General features: G+C 39.3%; 1 long non-coding RNA gene across 1 annotated transcript in view; it reads left to right on the forward strand.

Annotated features, from left to right (window-relative positions):
• LOC149915975 (uncharacterized) overlaps positions 1-19,560 on the forward strand; it is a 471,330-nt gene extending 451,770 nt beyond the window's left edge. The window contains exons 6-7 of the long non-coding RNA XR_016470937.1: positions 18,916-19,026; positions 19,385-19,560. This is a non-coding gene — a long non-coding RNA (uncharacterized LOC149915975). The remainder of the gene's footprint in view (positions 1-18,915; positions 19,027-19,384) is intronic.
• The last annotated feature ends 236 nt before the right edge of the window (positions 19,561-19,796 follow it).

Here is a 19,796-nt window from a genome sequence, read left to right on the forward strand (position 1 = left end):
TTGTGATCAATTCAGATCTTACAAGAACCTGCTAAATTCAGTATTTGCACAGTGAGCCCGAGACTGCTTAGATTTAATGAGTAATGAATATCAATTAAGTGATTACTAATGAAAATCTAACCTAGCCTAAGCACAATTAATTTCTATTGAAATGCGACCCCTTGAAATGTAAGTAAATTGACTTGGTTCTGTGTTAACAGAAAGATTTTTTTTTTTAAATTAAATATTTTAACAAGCCATGTCAATTTTGTAAAACAGGGTGTCATTTTGAAAAGTTAATATATCGTAAGTAATGAGAAATTTCTGCAAAGCAATTTGAAAGCACAGAGAAGTGTTTGTACCCAAAGGCCTCATCTTAAAAGATGTAGAACACACTGATTCTAATATCCTGGGTATACTCTGAAGGAGAAAAGACTTGATCCTCCAAATTTAAGGAATAATGTCATCTGATTTTGACATGGTTAAATAAAGAAAGCACTTTCACAGAATCAAAGAATTGTAGAGGTTGAAAGTGACCTGGAGATCCTCAGTCCAGCCCTGCTGCTAAAGCAGGTTCCCTGGGTAGGTTGGGCAGGAAAGCATACAGATGGGTCTTGAATATCTCCAGAGAAGGAGGCTCCACAACCTCTCTGGGCAGCCTGTTCCAGTGCTCTGTCACTCTCATAGTACAGAGGTTTTTCCTCATGTTCATGTGGAACTTCTTAGGTTCCAATTTGTGCCCATTGTTCTGAATGCAGTTTAAAAGAACCTGGTCTCATCCACCTGACTCCCACCCATTAGATATGTATATGCATTGAGAAGATCCCATCTAGCCTTCTCTTCTCCAGGCTGAACAGCCCCAGGTCTCAGCCTTTCCTCATACAGGAGATGCTCCAGTCACCCCATCATCTTTGTGGCCCTCTGCTGGACTTTTTCTAGGAGATCCCTGTCTTTCTTGAACTGAGGAGTCCAGAACTGGACACAGCATTCCAGATGTGGCCTCACCAGGGCAGAGTAGAGGGCGAGGATCACCTCCCTTGCCCTGCTGGCCATGCTCTTGTCATGCACCCCAGGGTCCCATTGGCCCTTTTGGCCACAAGGGCACACTGCTGGCTCATATTAGTTCTGACAATATTAGTTCTACAAATCCCTCACAACACATCTTGAGGATTGGAGCTGCTGTTCACCTTGCTCACTGTCTGGATGATCCTTGAGAGCGTTGTGTATGTGAAATATATGACACAGAGTAGATATGTTCATTTATTTCAGCTAGCTGTACTAAAATATTTGTTAGTTAGTACAGCTGTTGTACTAAAATATTTGAATTTCTCTGTTTCTTAGATCAGAACTGAATTTTGAAATTCAGCTTGGTATTTGCAATTCCAAACTCAGGGAATAATTTTGTCCCAGAAAGCTGCATTTCCTATCAAGCCATTTTAAGACAAACAAAGCAAATGAGGCATTAGGGAGTTACTGATGACTTCTAATCTTCTTTATCTGGTAATTCACCAGTTCCAACTTTTCAGCCAACTGTGTAAGACATGATTCAAATCCTTTGAAAGTGGCCCAACAGTCTGGATGAGTGTCCTGATTTCCTATGTCAGAAGTCTCTCATAAGCATTTGGCCAATGGCTGCTTACAAGCTACGTGTAAATTTACCAAATTCATTTTCTTCCAACTTAAGAGTATGTAGTGCGCAAATTACATTTGAAAATTTTGATTGGCAGCAGTGATAAGCATTTCAGCAAGGAACCTCCATTCCGTGGTACCTGTTTCAGTGTGTTCATTCATTTTCTGCTTGAATGTAACTGATCACTTGACTTTGAAAGGAGCTCTGAAAATCAATGCAATAAATAAATACCAGTATTAAGCTCTATATTTGTTTGTTACGAAATCCATTGTTTTAAATGAAAATTTCAATACTTTCACATACTACAAAGTAGAATCATTGTAAATTTTAACCCAACATTCACATACTGTAGGGTACACCCATAACATTTGTAGAAGTTATTGGATTTTTTTACTTGTAGGTTTCTTTAATATTGATTTAAAGCTGTTACCCAGAAGGCTTGCTGATATCAAGGCTTTTTTTTTTTCTTCCACAGTCAGGGCTCTGTCTTCAGTCAGAGTGCAGCCTTTTAATGCATAATTTTGTGCAGCCTTTTAATAATACAGCAAAAGGATATGCAAATCTATCAATTTCATTTAGAGTTGAAATCTGCTTCAGTAATTCTTGTGAGATAAAGAAGAGATAAACTGTGTGTATTCATTTGCATCAAAAGGCCATTGACAGCCGCTTTTAAGAATAGCTCTGCTGCTTTCTTTGTTCTGAAGCACAAGTTTGAATTTTTCTTTTCTGATAGAAAAAGAAGATGCAAGTGCAAATGGGCTGTTACATACTGGATACTTGCCTAGGAGACAGTCTGCAGTGCAGTTTAGCTAGAGGTCTATCTTCTTCAGAAGCCTAGAGAAAATATTTTCCTTGCTGATCATTATTCAGGCAGTCCTTCTCCCACATCTCTCAGCCAGTTTGGAACAGCCAACACTACAGATTGGGAATTGCAGTGTATATTTTTTAAGTGATTTGTTTGAATTTTCCTCCCAGAAAACAACTGAGATGCTATTAATGCTGAGGTGATCCTGCCACAATGCAGTGGGACACTCCTGAAAAAATCTTTGACTCCTTCAAGATAATTCCTTCAGAACCTCAAAACAGAGTAGCATATACATTTTAAGAAACCATGACAAAATGGCCTGCAAACTATTCTCTGATTCCCAAGTTAATTGCCACCTACTGTTAGCATTCAGAAAGCTATTAGCAGTAAAAAGGATGAAACATCAGTCCTTCCCTCAGCAGCTTGATGTTGCTTTGGGCCCGTAAGTCTTTTTTGCTGTAAGAAAATGATTCAGCCTACACTTTGCAGAGGAAATGTTGAAGTGCCTTAGCTCTGCTGGTCTAGAGATTAGCCAGTGAACATACATAAATGTAAGAGACTTAACCAACTTCCTTGGATTGATCAATTCATTCTTCAGGGTGACTGTATATCACTATTCTCATAAGTAATGCCACCAGCTTTGCAAGTGAGTTGATTAAGGAAGGCCAGATGACACATCATTGTTGAGTCTTTGTTCCGCAATACTTCTGTTACTCTCTGTGCTACAAAAGCATGTTTTGCTTAAAGCCAGTCAGAGAATCCTTGCTGTCGTGTGTGTTTAACATCCAAACCCAGAACTGGACATTTGGTGTGTGCTACAAAAGACTCTGGCTGTGTTCTTTGTCTGGGGAAGATTCCTGAAAGTAACATTTCCTAGTTATTTCCCTGCTCAAATAAGAGAAACTATGAGGAAAAAATAATAATAAGCAGTAGATTTCAATGCATTTGTAGATACTGTCATCTTCCTTCTTGAAGCCGGCATGTCGAGGACAAGAGTGACAGGAAAATTTAGGCATGAAGTTTAGCAGATGCTGCCTGGGTTTACTGCTGAAACGACATAAAATATTTAAAAGTACTGTAAGAGGCCTAGAGTAAAGTACCTCTAATAGTGCTGTTTAAGTCTGAATTTATGGAGACGTAACACCTGGCAAAGCTTGAAAAAAAGAAAGCAAGGTTAGTAACTTCTGCGTCTTGACAAATGGCAAATAGAAACATAACATTTTTTCCTTGACCTAGTTGTGATTGAAACCTTTAATTCCCATCCAATTAAAACTGGGCAGTAGAACAACAAGAGCATTGGGAACAAAGAGAACAAGCTGACAGTGAGTTATGTGGGCTTGGTCCTGTATTTGATAAGAAATGAGGAAGATGCTCCAATTAAGCTGAATACTGAAAGCTGAGGCAGTGAGATACAAGTGGAAGTATAAGGTAGTATTTTCTGAAGCTCCCGACTGAGTTTCAGAGCAAATTATCTAATTGACTGACTTCCTTTCTCAGGGTAAGGATCTTAATTCTGATGCCTTCAGAGCTCCAATACCCTCTGAATATTGAGAGAGCTTTGATGCTTTGCTATAGCAGTTGATATTACTGAGTCTGTGTGCCTCATCAGAAGTTACCACTCCCTCAGAAAAACATCTGCTGGAGCCTTGGTGCCTTAGATTAACCTTAGCAGCAATGGAGTTGGACCAAGTTTGCCAGATCTGAGCTGGAGCCACTGAAATGTGTGCATCATCTGCTGAATGCTATTGGCTGTTAGCTGCCAGTAAAATACCATGAGAGGACTGCTGGGAATAATACCATCTTAAACTGAGTGAAAGAACTCATGTCAGTACCTTTTAAACTTCTTAATATTTGTCCCAGGGTTTACCTAACCTTAAAAGTTTGGCTGTCTCCTTAGCATCTCAGCTGGTGTGGAAGAGCTAACTTCCCCAGACTCCATCAAACAAAAAGGCTTCTGGGAAAACTTGATAGATCAGCACCTGATCTTTTCACTCTTCTACCTTCCTATATTGGCAGTACACACAAGATATTTCAGCTAATTTCACAGAGGGATAGCTTTTGCACAGATATGCCTACTATTCTCTATTCAAACCTCCTATTATATGCACATTTTAAAGAATATTGCCTGCAGGTGTTATCCAAGTATTGAAAAATGCACCAGTTTGGGCTTTATTTAAGCAATAATGACTGATGGAAAGGGTAGGGTTTTTTTTCAGCTGAGTGTGCCAAGCTTTTCTGGTAATTTAACTGCTGGGAAAGTCCTCCCTGTCAGTCATCACTGCTTAGCTAATTATTAGATGGGGGAGGGTTTATTATTACTCACCAGAAAGTTCCAGATAACTGTTTTTTTGCTGTTATGAAACATTCAAGTATAAAGAAAAACCATCAACAGTTCCTTTTCAAGGTATTCTACATTGGTCTTCAACTTTTCCTAGTTCTGGATCGTTTTTATACAGCATTTAGAGATCAGCACAGTAACTGATAAGAAAATAGGACTACACCAAATTTGTAATTTTCAGTACAATTGCTGTTGTACTTGATTGCCTTCAGCAAGCTTTCAAGTAAAAAAAAGCAACTTTCAGAGACTGGAAAGAAATGCAGCCATCAGCCACGGGTCCAGGCAGTAAAGAAGCTGGTCTGAGCAGGCAGCAGGATGCTCTCTTGGCATTTGTCTGCTATATGCTTCATAGATAGCTAGCATATATAGCATATATACTTATAGCAGTCTATAAGTATAATTAATAAATATGAAATATGGCAATAATTACAGATGGCGAATAACAAACATTTAATATTTTTGCATATATAGATCTATATAATTTCAAAACAAAGATTATATAGATGAATATTAGATAAATATGCTAAGACGGGATAAACAAATTAGTATAAGCTGCCATGTAAACAAAAGAAAAGAAGACAGAATGCCTTATATTTCTCCATGGGCAAAGGTAGTTCAGTTCATGGCTGTCTGGTGGTCCTTCAGCTCCAGCTTGGACAATAACAGTGTCACGGACTCACGCTCTTGTCTATAGAGAATGCTGTCATACTGTGATATTAAGACAAAACTTGACTGCTCCAGCCCTCAGCTGCTCTATAGACCTAAACCTGTATTCCAAGATATGTGTGTGGTCCTGTTCTTCAAACACTTTGGTCCTACCATAGAACAGATGCAGGCCAGTGGCAGCTGGTGCCGAGTTATGGTAGCCCCAAAAACCTGCACACTCAGACACAAGTTCCGTTCTCCTGAGATCAAAGGGGACTTTCTTTACATCTGTCACTGTGTACATTTATCTCTCAGGGAAGTATGAAAATGAACCCTGTCATTCCAAAGAGCACAGCCACGAGCTGACTGCTGGGTCAAGAGGCCTCCATATCTGCCTCGCACATATTAGAGAATTGCAAGCAAGTTCTACTCTCTCACATTAGGAACCAATAGTCACACAAAAGCTTTTCCACTGTACCAAGAGAGTGATTCATGTCACTACTTTCCCTTTTGTAGCAGCAGCATTTGGTACCAAGAGCCTTCAAAGCAATATATTCCAGTATGAACTATCAGCTAGTACATGGATGCGATAAACATTACTGGCTTTGCATGCTGGTGCACATATGGACTGAAATTCTAACCTCATTGGAATGGGTGGGAGCTTTGCTAGTCACTACACTGTCATCAGGATCTCACCCACTGTATCTTAAAATGTGAAATATCGCCATATGTGATGGATGCAGAGCCCTGCCTCTCTGCTGTACCTTCAGCAGGTGTTCTATATAGTAACACTAAGAAAATTTCTTACAAGTTTTATTTTGTTGAAATCATGTAATTTCAATTGTGTATTGATGATATCCAGAAGAGACCAACTGCTTCTAAGCTATGTAATTTAAATCCTAAAATTACAGAACAAGAGATCAAATATAGCTTCTTGAAGAATATAATGGCATAGCAGGTAGTCCAGGGGCAGGTAAGAACTAAGGAAGCCACAATATTGATGTTAGCCCAAATGCAAAGCAGATTAACAATTAAATGCAGACAAATCCCCCTCTGCAACAGGATTGAAGTGTTTGCCTATTATACACCATTTGTGCATACCATATTATACAGCTCTTTTCTGTGCACACTGTGTAACACCCACAGACAAAAATTGTACCCTGGTTGGAAGAACCACCCTAGCAAAGAGAAGAGAACATGAGAATATTTCAGTAAGCAGACAGCCCGTGTCAAGTAAAGGAAAAGATGGAATCAGTGATTCATTACTTTGACTTAGGATCAGTTTTTTTTTGTATTGGAAAACAAGTAGAACAAAAGAGTACATTTTTGAGTAATCATAAATTATATTTTTGGATTAGCAAGCAAAGAGAGAAAAAGGCATTAAAAAGTTCATATACCACTCAATATTTTGTTGCAAAAGTTGTTGTGTTTTTTTAATAGTTTTAAATCATTTCAGGCTGACCTATATTAATGTTAACAATTCTTGCAGAAATGGTTCTCCCTGATTTTAGGGCTAATGTCTTGGTTTAGGATTCACTGTCAGTTTTATCCTGTCACATACACCCTCAGAACTTTTGGACAAGTCTATTTTTCAGTCTCAGCTTTTTACCTCCAAAATGGGAATAGCAATCATAACTCCTTTGCTTGTCTCATCTATTCATCTCTCTCACGTGTGTACGGCCTTCTGACTTTTTTTCAGACTTGGTGTATATCACAGTCAGTAAGATATGAGCCTTGGTAACATCTCTGGGGAAGTATTTTTCTTTCTGGATGTGCTGTACATCCATTATTCCTTGATCTTGTATGACCATACTGCTATTATATAAATGCTAAGTGGTGATGCTAATAATTGCAGAGACACGTTTACAAATGAGTCTTCAAGAAAGGAAAGTTGGTTACCGAGGGAAACTTAAAGATGAAACAAGTGCAATAAACCGGACTTATACTTCAGCAGTGAAGAAACATCAGTATCTGAATTGAACTTATGTGTACATCTACATGTTAGGCATTTCTCTGGTGTCCAGTTTACCTGTTTATCTCCTTGCCTTGAAACCTTTTTCTAGTTATTTTCAATATTGTTAGGTTTAAATTTGACCTAGGACATAACTTTAAATTATTTCAGCTATTTCTCCATGCCACATCTTTCGTACAAGTTTTTTTTTTCTTGTTAAAAACTGAGGGTTTTTTTCTGCTGTGTTAAGAGTATATTGTGGATGGCTGTTCTAGATTACACAGAAGAAGTAAAGAAAAGGTATTCTGCAGCTATTTTTATACTTCTTATTTTAGAGCTCTTTACTAAGAGGAAATTGAAATTGAAATGGCTGGTTGAAAGCAGAAGCATTTAAATGATCTGCACTCGGTTTCAGTTATCCACAGGATAAAATCTCATTATTTATCATTTTATCAATACTATCAGCATTGTTAAATTAAGAGGTATCACTACCCCTTACTCATTACCACTGTAATTTTTTTGTTTACTTTTTAATTGGCTTTGTCACAAAACACTACTAGGTACTAAGAGTAATTCTGGTTGTAATTTTTTTTTCATTTACAAAAGCTTTTCAGGGGCTGAGTACTTTTGGTTGTTATTCTTACCAGGCAAGCAAACTTAGAACTGACTTTAAAATCATAGAATCACCAAGATTGGAAAAGCCCTCCAAGATCATCTGGTCCAACATTCCATCACTTTAGGAAGGAGCTGTTTTTTTCTAAAGCTAAGCAAGGCCAAAACCCTATGGGTGCTCACTGGAAGACACTCTGTAGGACCAGCCATGCAGGCCAGTTTGGCCAGGAGCTCAGGAGTGCATTTGCTTGGTTGTTAGTGCAGCTGTCCAGTACACCAACTTCTCCCAATGACATTCTGTATTACCTCCACATCTGCACTTGATGTCCATAACATGAAAGTGCTGCTTCCTTTGTAGGTCCAATAAAGAAGTGAATTAGAGAGATGGCCGTGAGCCCTACTCTAGTTCAGCATGCAGTACCTCTAGTAGTGGAAGGCTGCATGTATATATTTTGCCTATTATTGTTTCTGAAGCAGCTTCAAATTGCCCAAGAAAGTCACAATAAGCAAATGAAAGGTGAAATGAACTCAGTTAAAGTGGGGAAGGAGGAGCTGGATTTTCAAAATTGCTAGTATGATTTAGAGCCAGAACTCCAGTCATAACTCCCAATTCACTGGGAACTGACTGTCTTTATCTTTCAAGCTTGTTCGAAACCACCACCCAATAATTTTTCCCTGGGCAGACATCACTAGCTATTGCTTTTCCCCAATGAGGTAAGTGTACCATAAATAACATTCAGCAAAATACATCCATAATAGACACTTTTTATGCACTGTTTATACACTTTCACAAGGGTAAAATAATATCTGTGTAAAAAGTTAAAATGGTTTAGTTCTGCTACAGATTAATACATACTTAAACTGTAAAATATTGATTCCTTGCCAAATCTCATCTGTGGTAGTGCTTTCCAGGTCTGTCTTCCATTTCAGTTTGGTTTAAAGGATCAAAGAAGTTCCATTACCTAATAATCCCAGTAAATCAAGGAGACTGAAATGTGAGATATAAAATGAAGTGTATCTAAAGGCTAAAAAAAAAAAAAATTGTATTATGTTAGAGGTAGGTAAATACTGTACAAATGCATTTACCTCACTGAAATAAAATCCACAACCCACTTTGGTGGCTTACAAAGTTTATTTTTCAGTACACATGAATGAGAAGCTTCTTCAGTTCCAAGCCAAGCTGAAATTCATTGAATATTTAGAAGTGCCAGCACAAATATGAGTGCAGCCCAGGCTGGTTGATGTGGGTGCTCTCCCCATCTTGCCCTGCACAGCTGCACCCAGTAGTTCTTTACTGCAGGCAAGGCTGCAGCACAGTGTGCAGTTCTGTCAGACCCACTCCACTTGAAGGTACACGGAATAGTTCATATTAAATATATCAATTTCTGTTGGAAGATTTTTCCTTCCTTTTGTTGGTTGACAATTTCAAATTATCAAGTTAAAAAAAAAAAAAAAGGAAAAAAAAACCCAGCAAACTTGTAGAGACTGTTCCAAGCTGAGAGGTTCTGGGGACCTTTGCTCTAAAACAGTATGATTTTTTTGTAAGCAAAGTATAAGAGGAGAGGAAAAGAAGTTGTTTTGCTAATGTAAGCATGTTTGCAGCTATTTTATTGAGAAACTCTGCTAATTCCACAATTTGGAGAAGATACTTTGCATGGAGTTCTTGACTTTAACCATCTGGAAACTTGATGTCCAGTTTAAATTCACCTAGGATCCTGTATGGCCACGAAGCATCACAAAGTCATAGAATCATAAATGACTTGGGTTGAAAGAGAACTTCTAGACCATTCAGTTCTAACCCCTCTGTCATGGGCAGGGACACCTTCCTCGAGATCAAGTTACTCAAAACTGCATCCAGCCAGTCCTTGAAGGCATTCATCCCATCTTTATTGGACTCAATTTAGGGTAATATGGATTGCGTTATGATGGTACCTATCTGGCAGTATGTAGAGCATACAATTTATCTTTGACTAATGCCTAATTTTTGATGTTAACACAAGGTGAGATTAATTCTAACTTTAAAATTTGGCCTGAGAAATGGCCTGCAGTTTGGGAACTGGCTCCTATGCTCACTATTTCAAACATTCAGTAAGGACTATCTGTGATACTAAATTCTCTAGGTCTGTAACTCCTCCATACCACATTGTTCCATTCCGCCTGTGCTTGGCCCATCCAGGTAGTGCTGGGTCTGAGCAGAACTTCACCACAATTACTCTTTGTGCTCACAAGAGCTCCCATGTGCAGAGCACAGAACAATAGAAGCAAACAAGCAAGACACATTTGACTACATGGGATCGTGGCCTTCCCTGTCACTTCACATGTGTTGGTCACATCAAATCACATAATATCCAATTTTACCCACTATATTTATGAAGAGTTAACAAGCCAGTGACTTTCTCAGGGTGAATGTAGATTTCCTGTGTGTCATTCCTTTTGCTCCTCAGCGTTAGCACAAGATGATGTTTTAAGGGAAGAAGCAGTGGGATTAGAAATAAGAGCATTCCAGCTTGAACATAACAGTTGCCAAATTATGTTGTAATATTTACCTCTGTACAATAACATACCAAATAGGTGCACTCAACCATGAAAAAAGAATATTAGAAAGGTTGATATATTGATGTTATTAAAAAATACAGAACAAAAAATGCACCTGAATGTAATTTTTTTCCAATTCCATTATACATTGCAATACGTGCACCCGATACTGGACATTAACTGTGTAAACTATGATATAATGGCTTCCCACCTAATCCTAAGCAAAGCCATTATCAGCAATTTTAGCATATTTTATTGAGTCAGTGGAAATTTTATTCTCTGAAAGGGAATGAATTGCTTTAGGAAAAATACAGCATAGTACTGCACGTGGATTGAAGTGCCAGTGATGTTCCCCGGCTTCAATCAATCACCTGAGTTCAGGAGCCACGTGCTTCTGCTCTGTTTGCAGTACCAGAGAATGCCATCTCTGCTAATGGACCTCTGCCCTTTGGACTCAAAAACTCTGGTTTGAAAACTCACAGGTCAAGCAGTGGCACTGCCATTGTTTGTAGGCTGTCACTCACTTCACATTGCTTTGTCTCTGGACTGCAAGCTTTCCAGGATAGGAACTTACTTTTTCTGTGTATAATGTTTAACACAGCAAGGACCTGATTTCAGGTGTCAATATTTGAACCCCAACAACAAATATCAGTAACGAATGAACACCATGATTGTCATCTCGTGTCAGAAAGAATTCTTCCAAGAATCAACCAATGCAGAGACCTGAATACAATGGGACAGAGAAGGAGGTGAAAGATGCTTTCTCTCCCTCCTGTGACTCCAGCATTTGCTTATCTTTTCTACTATTTTGTGAAGCAGGACAAAATTGTTGGCCTGTAGTAACGTGCATTTTCTTTTCATAGCGACTCCACCTGCAACAAAGCGCAGTATTAAAGGTTGTAACCATGCTTGCTCTCTTACATGTGACTGTCTAAATACTGACACAAGTATTGTACCCACACTGTTCATTCCAGAAATCTGACATTTCTCAAGATGAGGCCAAATGTGTTTACAGATAGATTTCTGAGTGTATTCAAGCTGAAAGGTACTTCTCATCTTTTGAAATGTCAGACTGCTGCTCCAAGAAAAATGAGTACAAGAGATAGGGCCACTGTTGCACAGCTCCATTTTTAAATGAGCAATATCTGATTGAAGATTCCAGCATTCATACAGCTCAGTGTTTTGCTATGATATATTGGCTGCACTGGCAGAGTTTAGTTACTTGTGCCTGCTGATTTTTCACTTTCAACTGAACTTCCACTGCAGTTCCAAAATTCTAGAATCCTTTACAACCTTTCTATCTATTTCAACATCTGTAATACCACCTGAGGGGCTGTACCTTTTAAAATGATCCACTTAATAAGCTAGAGGGCACAGGTTTGCCATAGAGCTGCTCTGTATATAGGTAAAGAAAAGCACAAGGAGAGCATAATGTTGTTAATAGACTTGCTGTGAAACTGCAGTCAGCAGACTGTGCGTGGCAAGAGCAAGTTGGGATCTGCAGCACTGAGAACATCAGAAAAGTGATGTTCTAATGTCTCCTGCTTCAGCTCCCAGTGCCTATAGATTCTGTATCTCTATATCTGGCTCTGCATCCCTTCTGTACTTCAGAGTTCTGTATAAAGTCCGCATGTAATAGCTAAGCAGTCGTGCCATACTCTTCACATACCTTCTGTACATATACTGGCCATGTTTTTAAACAGGAGTCCTTGTTCAAAGTATGGAATGTGCCACTTTACTTTCAACCTAGATGAACTCAGAGTATCCTTGGCTATTTGCCTCAAAAGCATTCAGATATGGAGAATGCGTTCCTCCAGAAAATTGAACAGAAGACTGGAACATTAAAAATGGTTTCTAAATCACATCTGTGTCACTTGACTGTTACACAAAGCTGTTTGGTTAGTCTGGTAGTGCTGGAATCGTGTTAGAGCCTGCTGCAAGAGAGCACTGTGGACTTGCATTTGTTGTAGAAGCTGTGATTTAACCTCTGTCCCTGAGAGGAAATGATCTGGTCTGCACGGAGCTTTGGAATCACCTTGATCCAGATCTCTGCCAGAACAAGGGGAATTTTGTTCAGTTCAATATTATTCTGTGCAAATTAAAGGTTAGATTATCTGTAACAGCAGCCAACTTTAAATGTGGCAGAACCTCTGTGAAGAACTGGGCAACCTAGCTAGTGATGGAAGAGAAGCAGCTTGGGAAACTGCCTGTATTATTTTTGTTTTGTTTTGATGTTTATCTTTTAGGTTTCCCTTTCTTTTAGTGAAGGAGTCTTTTGTCAGCACATCACGTATTACAAATCTCAGTGCTCGACATCAGCTGTTTTATTTTCACTTGTCTGTTCAGACGATTTCATCGTGGTCTCTCTTTTTTTTTTATCCCCACATGTCACTCTCTGTGAGAACAAATATCGACACCAGATCTTTTCTGCTCACAGGGAGAAAGGGAGCTATAATGACTTAAATGACTTTTAAATAAAGCAAGTGCTGCTGCTTCAGAGAAGGTAAGGGCAAGTGGAATTTGTGGTGCAGAATCTACTGGAAGGGAAAATTTATGAGATTAGATTTCTATGAACAGACGTTTCTGTAACTGTAAATAATAACAGCTCCTAAATAGCACTTAACCTCTACAGAGCTCTGTGGGAAAGTGAGTTCTGTAGGAAATGTCTGGATACCCTCTGTAGGCATTGGAGAAGAAAACTAACTTGCAGTCACTCTGCTGTGGCGGTCATCTCTGTGCAGTCATCTCTGCAGTAGAGACCTGAATTCTTGCAGCACCTTACACGTGTCTGACTCCAAGTCTTCTTCTGGAGACACCCATGAAACCCACTGGAAAGTCCATCTTTGTGTAACACACTGTGTGAGCAGATGCTAGGTAGTCAGAAAACGCTATTCCCTTTTCTCTCTTGATTTTGCAAAGCTGTACAAAGAGAGTGGACTGGACCTGCTGAAGAGTTCAGAGGTGCTGTCTTTTAATCCAGTAATTTTTTGTCCAAAGTATAAAAAAGTGATCCAAGAACAAGAAGGAAAGGGATTAAATTGCAGTTTCATTGCCTAGCAGTATTTTCCTAGTGCATGTTTTAATTAAGAGAAACAATGGTATTTTCGTATAAGATGGAATACATTTGCTAAATATGTCAAATCTGGCATCAGGTACGATTTGGATGCGCACCTCTCACAGGATCTCGGAGTCTGACGTTTATGAAGCTGCTTTTGGTAGGCTGCCTCTATTTGCTGCTGCAGCAAAAAGCATTTACACCTAATGATGACAAGTATATCCTCTTTACGCCGTAAACAATTGATTTTCAAACAAAGATAAGAGAATTATATATTATGTATTCCATCTGTAAAACTAATTAACTTCTTTGATTTAGCTGAGAAAAGTGATGTTTTCTGAAGCTCAGCTTTACTGAAAATTGACCTTTCCATCTACAAACATACCATTTAATTTACAAGAGAAACAAAACCTTCAGAATTGTATTTACTCAGTTACTTTAATAAAAGTCAACCCTTTACAGAAACAATTGTAAATGTGGCATTTAGCTTTTCATATTTTGGAAAGTGTTACTTGAATCTCCACATCCAAATAGAACATTGCCTTTGAATTAAAAACAACTACATAAATAAGAACAAAGAAATTTAAGAAAATGGTCTCTATCTAAGGTGTTGTAATTAACCCTTAGCTTTTATGCTTCCCTAGGACTATATTATTTCTCCTGTGGCTAAGGTCAACTAATGTTCAGTACATATCCAAAGAATGAATGTAATGTGTTTTAAAAGGTCCCCCAAGTTCATCATGAAATAGAAGCAGCTTTTTCCTTGACCTTTAGGAAGGGAAATTGGCAAATTCATTGAGGAAAGCTTTTTTGTCTGAGATACGGAGGCCTCAGTCCAGCAAAGCACTTTAGTATATGATGACTTTAAATGTGTGTAGCCCCACTGCAGCCAGTGGGTCTGCTGCTGTGCCTGCAGCACTAGTTATGATGTGTTTTGTAGCTGAGCCCTGGGATGTCCAGCTGGAGTACAGCCCCGCTGTGTAATGAACTAAAAAAAACCCAACACCGAACAGCGGAGTATGCTAGAAGCTGACATTTCAGTGTTTGGGGTTGTGCTGGTTTGGTGGTTTTTGTATGGAAAGTACGGAAAGTGGCTCGGGATAGAATTTCCTTGTTCCTTCTGTCTCTCTCTCACCTGTATATCGCTACCAGGAATGAATTTTTTCATGGGCCATTTCTCTAATAAAAACTGCAACAAATGAAAGACATTGGGATGAGAATCCCTTAAGGTTTACAAACTACCGTACAAACTCTGTACTACAAGCTACAGTGGAAATGAACAAATAAGAGAGCTAAGGTGAGCAGAGGTTTACACCTGTTCTTTTCACTCCTGCCTCTTCTCTGAAGCTGCATTCTTTCTTAGGAGCTGACAGTGCTAAAGATAGGTAAAAAGTTTGCTGCCACCTCCTCTGAAGCTGTAATAGGAAGAAGGAGCAGAAGTGTTCAGTGGACCAGAAGCAGTTGTTCTAAGGTTGGGCTTGCTGAGGGAAACCTAGTCTCTTACAAGGTATTTGTGCTGCCTTTCAGTGTGTGGGTTCTATAAGCAACCGCAGATCCCTTCCACCGGCTTCAGTGAAGAAAGGATTTACATAAATCCAATAAAAAAGCTTACATTTGTCATCATATGATAACATTTCAAACTAGCATATGGAAAAATCTGCCTAATAGAATTAGCCTGAGAACTGGATGGCTCAGGACATTTCAGTCAGATTAATGCTAATTTACCACAATTTACAATGCAAGGAAACTTTCTCTGCAGAATGAGCCTGTACAAAAATGTTGTAACTCTTGACTTCAGTGCTGTTGCATCTGGGATGTAATAAAGTTCTTCTCCCACATACCCTTTTCTACAGTTCTTAACCAGCATTGTCACACAGTCTTTACAAGCCTAAAATAATTGTGAATGAATCCCAAATGATTATTTGATTGTTTTCAATGTTGCGTGCTAATCCTGTTTTGTGAACTGAGAACTGTAGGCTAAAATTTAAGTTTGGGAGCTGCTGAAGCAAGAAATTGTTTTGCAGAGGCAGCATAAAAAATCCCCTACAACAAATGCAATGTACAATCTATAACAGGCTAAGCCATAAATATCTTGCTGGATACAAAAATGTTCTGGATTGCTGAAGCTCCCCATGGTTTCACTAACAGACAGGTTCAAAAAGCCTCTTGCCTAGAAGAAGCTTGACAGAAAGTGGACCAGCTTCCAGCATCATTTATTCAAGACTATCATCACAGTTTTTGACTTGCCTTAAGCAACTTCTCCAGCTAGAATCTCATGAAACATCTCAGTGAAGAGCCAGACTCACCCATGCAGCACAGTACACTGTGTGACTGATATCAGGAAAGCTGTTCAGCTCATTCCACCAAGCAAGCCTGAGAAGTGAAACACCTGAACTTGCTCAGAAAGCACAGGGGAACCCACTTCAAATGACTCAGCAAATAAAACCAGCTAAAATTAACTAAAACTGTCAGTATGTCTTGACATAAGCAAATGAAACCTGTCTAGCTTTGACTTGGGGAGTTTTGTAGCAGCTTTTCCCATGAAGACATTTTGTCACCAAGCTGCTGGGGTCATGAGCTGCTGCCAGAGAAGGTGGGCAAAATCCAGAGCCAGGACAGATGAAAAAGAACAATTAGTGTTTCCCGGTGCCCAGGGAAAAGGGTATACTTTCAGGGTATACTATTTCAGTATACTGAAAGAGGAAGGAAAATGTGCTCATCTTTCCCTCTGCTCCCGAATAGTAAAAGCAAAACACCTTGTTGGTGTTCTTACAGGAAAAGACAATCGATCATCTTACCATATTACTCCACTAGTTTTATTTGCTTGAAGTTTCCAGAGGACTCTCCCGTGCTGCTTTTGACAAAAGCTATATACAAAGAAGAGGTGTTTGCTTCTGCAGCCCTAAATCTGTACAGATTTTCAAACATACAATTTTGATGATACAAGTTCAGTTATTCTTTCCCACAGCCACAGTAACGCATGGTTCATCTCCATCAGATGACTGTGTTCTTTCGAGTCATTCAGTGTCCTCTGCACTGTTGCAATCTCACTCAACAAAGTAATATGTCTCAAAGCTAGCTAGAGAACTCTTTGTAATGTATTTTAAGTGACACTTCTGTCTTGTCATGTGTCATTTGGACAGTAATGAAATGACAGCAGTTGGCACGAAGCTTGAAGGATCAGACTTTATGGATTGGATCAGGCAACACGTTCAGCTTTGTTATAGAATGAAGACACGCATTTGTGGAAGAATCTTATTTTGTGGAAGCTATGATGCTGCTAATAATAGACAGACAAATCAGCCTATTGCAGCCAGGTTCAACAAGCCTTTTAGTACATCCTTTCCTGTTTCTGAAACAAATTCTCCTCTAAGCTCAAGAAGTGAAACAGTGATGTTTGAAAGCCTCGTTGCTTTAGAGATGAAAACATGAAAGGTAAATGGAAAAGAATATTCAGGTATGTGTCAGTATATAAAAGAAACATCGATAAATGTATTGTTTGTCTTTCTGATTTTAATTCTGAAAACAAATATTTATAGCTTTCAGAAACCTCAGCACTAAATATTAAGATTTGCTGGAACTTACTATGTCGACATAACATATTTAGTAATAAGCACTGCCTTGAACCAAATAGTAGAAGCAGTCTGAGACTGAATATTAAGAAGGTTCTTTTACTAATGAAGGATCTCCTTAAGAGAGAATTCCAAGAGATAAATACTTCCACTGTCAAGCACCAGCTGTGCTGGAGTTTCATGTTTATCTTATAGAGACCTTGGTTACAAAAAATGTGCCCTTCACTCTTTTGCAGTGGGAATAAATATTTCAGTAAAGGGAATTCTGAACATCCTTTCTTCCTTTTCTGGAAAGAAGAGTAAGAAAAAAATCTGTATTTGTGGGTATATGCTCAAATATTGCAATATTATTTGTTATTTGTAATGGGATTTGTGAATGGGATTTGTGTTAGAAAACTTGTTCATTAGGGACTGCAGATATTGCAATTGCAAATGTGGTGCTTCTGGAAGCAGTTCCAGTGTACCAGCAGCATGCCAAGGGGTTCATTGGGAAGGATTTGGCACACAGCATTATCTAACTCTGTTCACATTCCCTCACATTCTCCTTCTTCCCTCTCTTCCTGCAAGGCTGACACAAATTCTACTAGCAGTTTAAAAACTGAAGAGGAAAAATAATCAGTTCCCATGTATTCCCTGAATATTCAGCAATCCCACTGATGGCAGTGGCAATGCATAGGAAAACATGACACAGTTGGGTTGTAACCAAACTCCGTGTTTGAAAAATGGCAAAAGCTCCTTGCCCTAAACTTTAGAGATTAGAATGCGGCAATCTCACGTTGCCATTCATTTGCTATCCAAATCTAAGCATCTGGACAGTATAAAGATATAAAATCAACCAAAAGCTTATTATTCAAACCCCAAGTTGGGTTATCTTGGTCACTGGGTATTTCTTCATTGTGGTGTTTTGTTTTGTTTTTTTTCATGTTGGTTCGGAAAAGTTAAGCAATAAGGGAGAGCATCCCAATGAAGAACAGATGCAAAGGGCAAGAAAAAATGAAGCTATATTGGTGATGTCATATTTCATATTTCAGTGTCCCAGTAAGTTGTATCCCATTTGTGGCTTCAAAGCGGCTTCAAGCTCCTTGCTAACATTTGATTAAAACATCACACGGTGTCTCGAAGGTAATATGGCAGCTGCCCCCAGACAACTTGAAACAAAAAATAGAGGTGTGAGTGCACCCACACACATATTGACTTACACAGAGCTGGTCTTCTATGACGGGTGACAGATAGCCGATGAGCCCGGGTCTTTGGCTGTGCTCCGAAAACCTCTGTTCCTGGCTGTGGATTTTGCTGACTTGTTTGGAGCACTGTATTAACTCTCACATAAACTGCCTGTGCACATTTCTCCATTTTAAATGCGGTTCATTCTTTCATGGTTTTGTGAGCCTCTGTTTGATGACAAAGTAGCTCTTCGCTTGTCAAAGGCTGAATGCCACTTCTGTACAGCGCTGGAGCTTTTTGTGCCTAGCTATCAGTGCATGCCAGTGTTCAACAGCAAAGTGATGAATTCATAAAATGTACTAGCTGCTCGGCATTAACAATTCTGCACCACGAGGATGTGATAATCGTACTGACTTTTGAGAAAATGTTTTGGGGTTTCCTATTACAAAAGGTCTCTCTGTCTGGGAGTTGATGCTCTGACCCCTACTAGTACGAGAAGACTTCTGCAGCACTTCCCCTCTCTCTGAATAGTGTGTTTGCTGATGTTCAGCTTCAGTCTGGAGGTTCTAGGAAAGGCATCTTTTCCCCTTTTACGCATCCTGGTGACAGGAGGAATTTTCTTTCCCCAGGACTGTTTTTGGTAAATGAGGCGTGCTGAGGATTTGAGCAAATAAACATTCTCACTGGACATATTTGGAAGGCCGTTTTGAATAGAGATGATGTGCTTGCAAATCATGCAGGTAAGGATGAAACAATGGCTGGTGACCGAGGCAACCAGTAACACTTTGACAACCCAGAGGCAGTGCTTCATCCGTTCAGTATGTAAGGAAGATGGATAGTGCTATTGCCTTTAATTCCTCTTGAGGGTTTTTCACATGAATATGTATATGCAGGCCCTGCTGCTCTGTTTATAGATTAACTTTAGAAAAACAGAGAGAGTTTGTTATTAATGCTGAAGCTAGAAGGGAAAAGTGCAGCCATTGACTATGTTTGGCTACAGAGTATCCATTTTATTATGTGCAGTCATTAACTTGCTTACAACTCAGGATACAGCCGTAAATGGTTATGAAAGTAGTCTTGGTTTTCATTTGCTCGCAGCAGTGTTCTCAGGCTTGTGGGAGCACTCAGCGAAGAGGCTGCTGAAGGCAGGTGAAGGAATGTCAGAGGAACGAGAAAAGTTCCACTTATAGGCAGTAGTGAGAATTCTGCAACCTAAAGGTGTACAGATGGGTGCCTGCACCTATGCCTCATCGCAGAGCAACCGGGCTACTCACCCACAGAGCTCCTGCTGAATTCCTGATCTGTGTTGTTTTCAGGTAGGTAAATTAGAGGCTTGTTGTCAGAGGATATTATTCGTGGCCTAAAAGTTAATGCAAAATGCAGCTGCTCAGTGCAGTTATTCTGTCTGCTTTTACACCGTGTTCACACGTAGAGTCGGTTGCCTAACTGGGGAATCAGAGTTTGTTTTTCACCTCTCTATTTCAGTTTCTTCCTATCAGTCAAAACGCTA

The sequence above is a fragment of the Phasianus colchicus genome, chromosome 14 (genome assembly GCF_987193195.1).
Source record: "Phasianus colchicus chromosome 14, bPhaCol1.hap1.1, whole genome shotgun sequence".
NCBI classification, from domain to species: Eukaryota; Metazoa; Chordata; class Aves; order Galliformes; family Phasianidae; genus Phasianus; species Phasianus colchicus.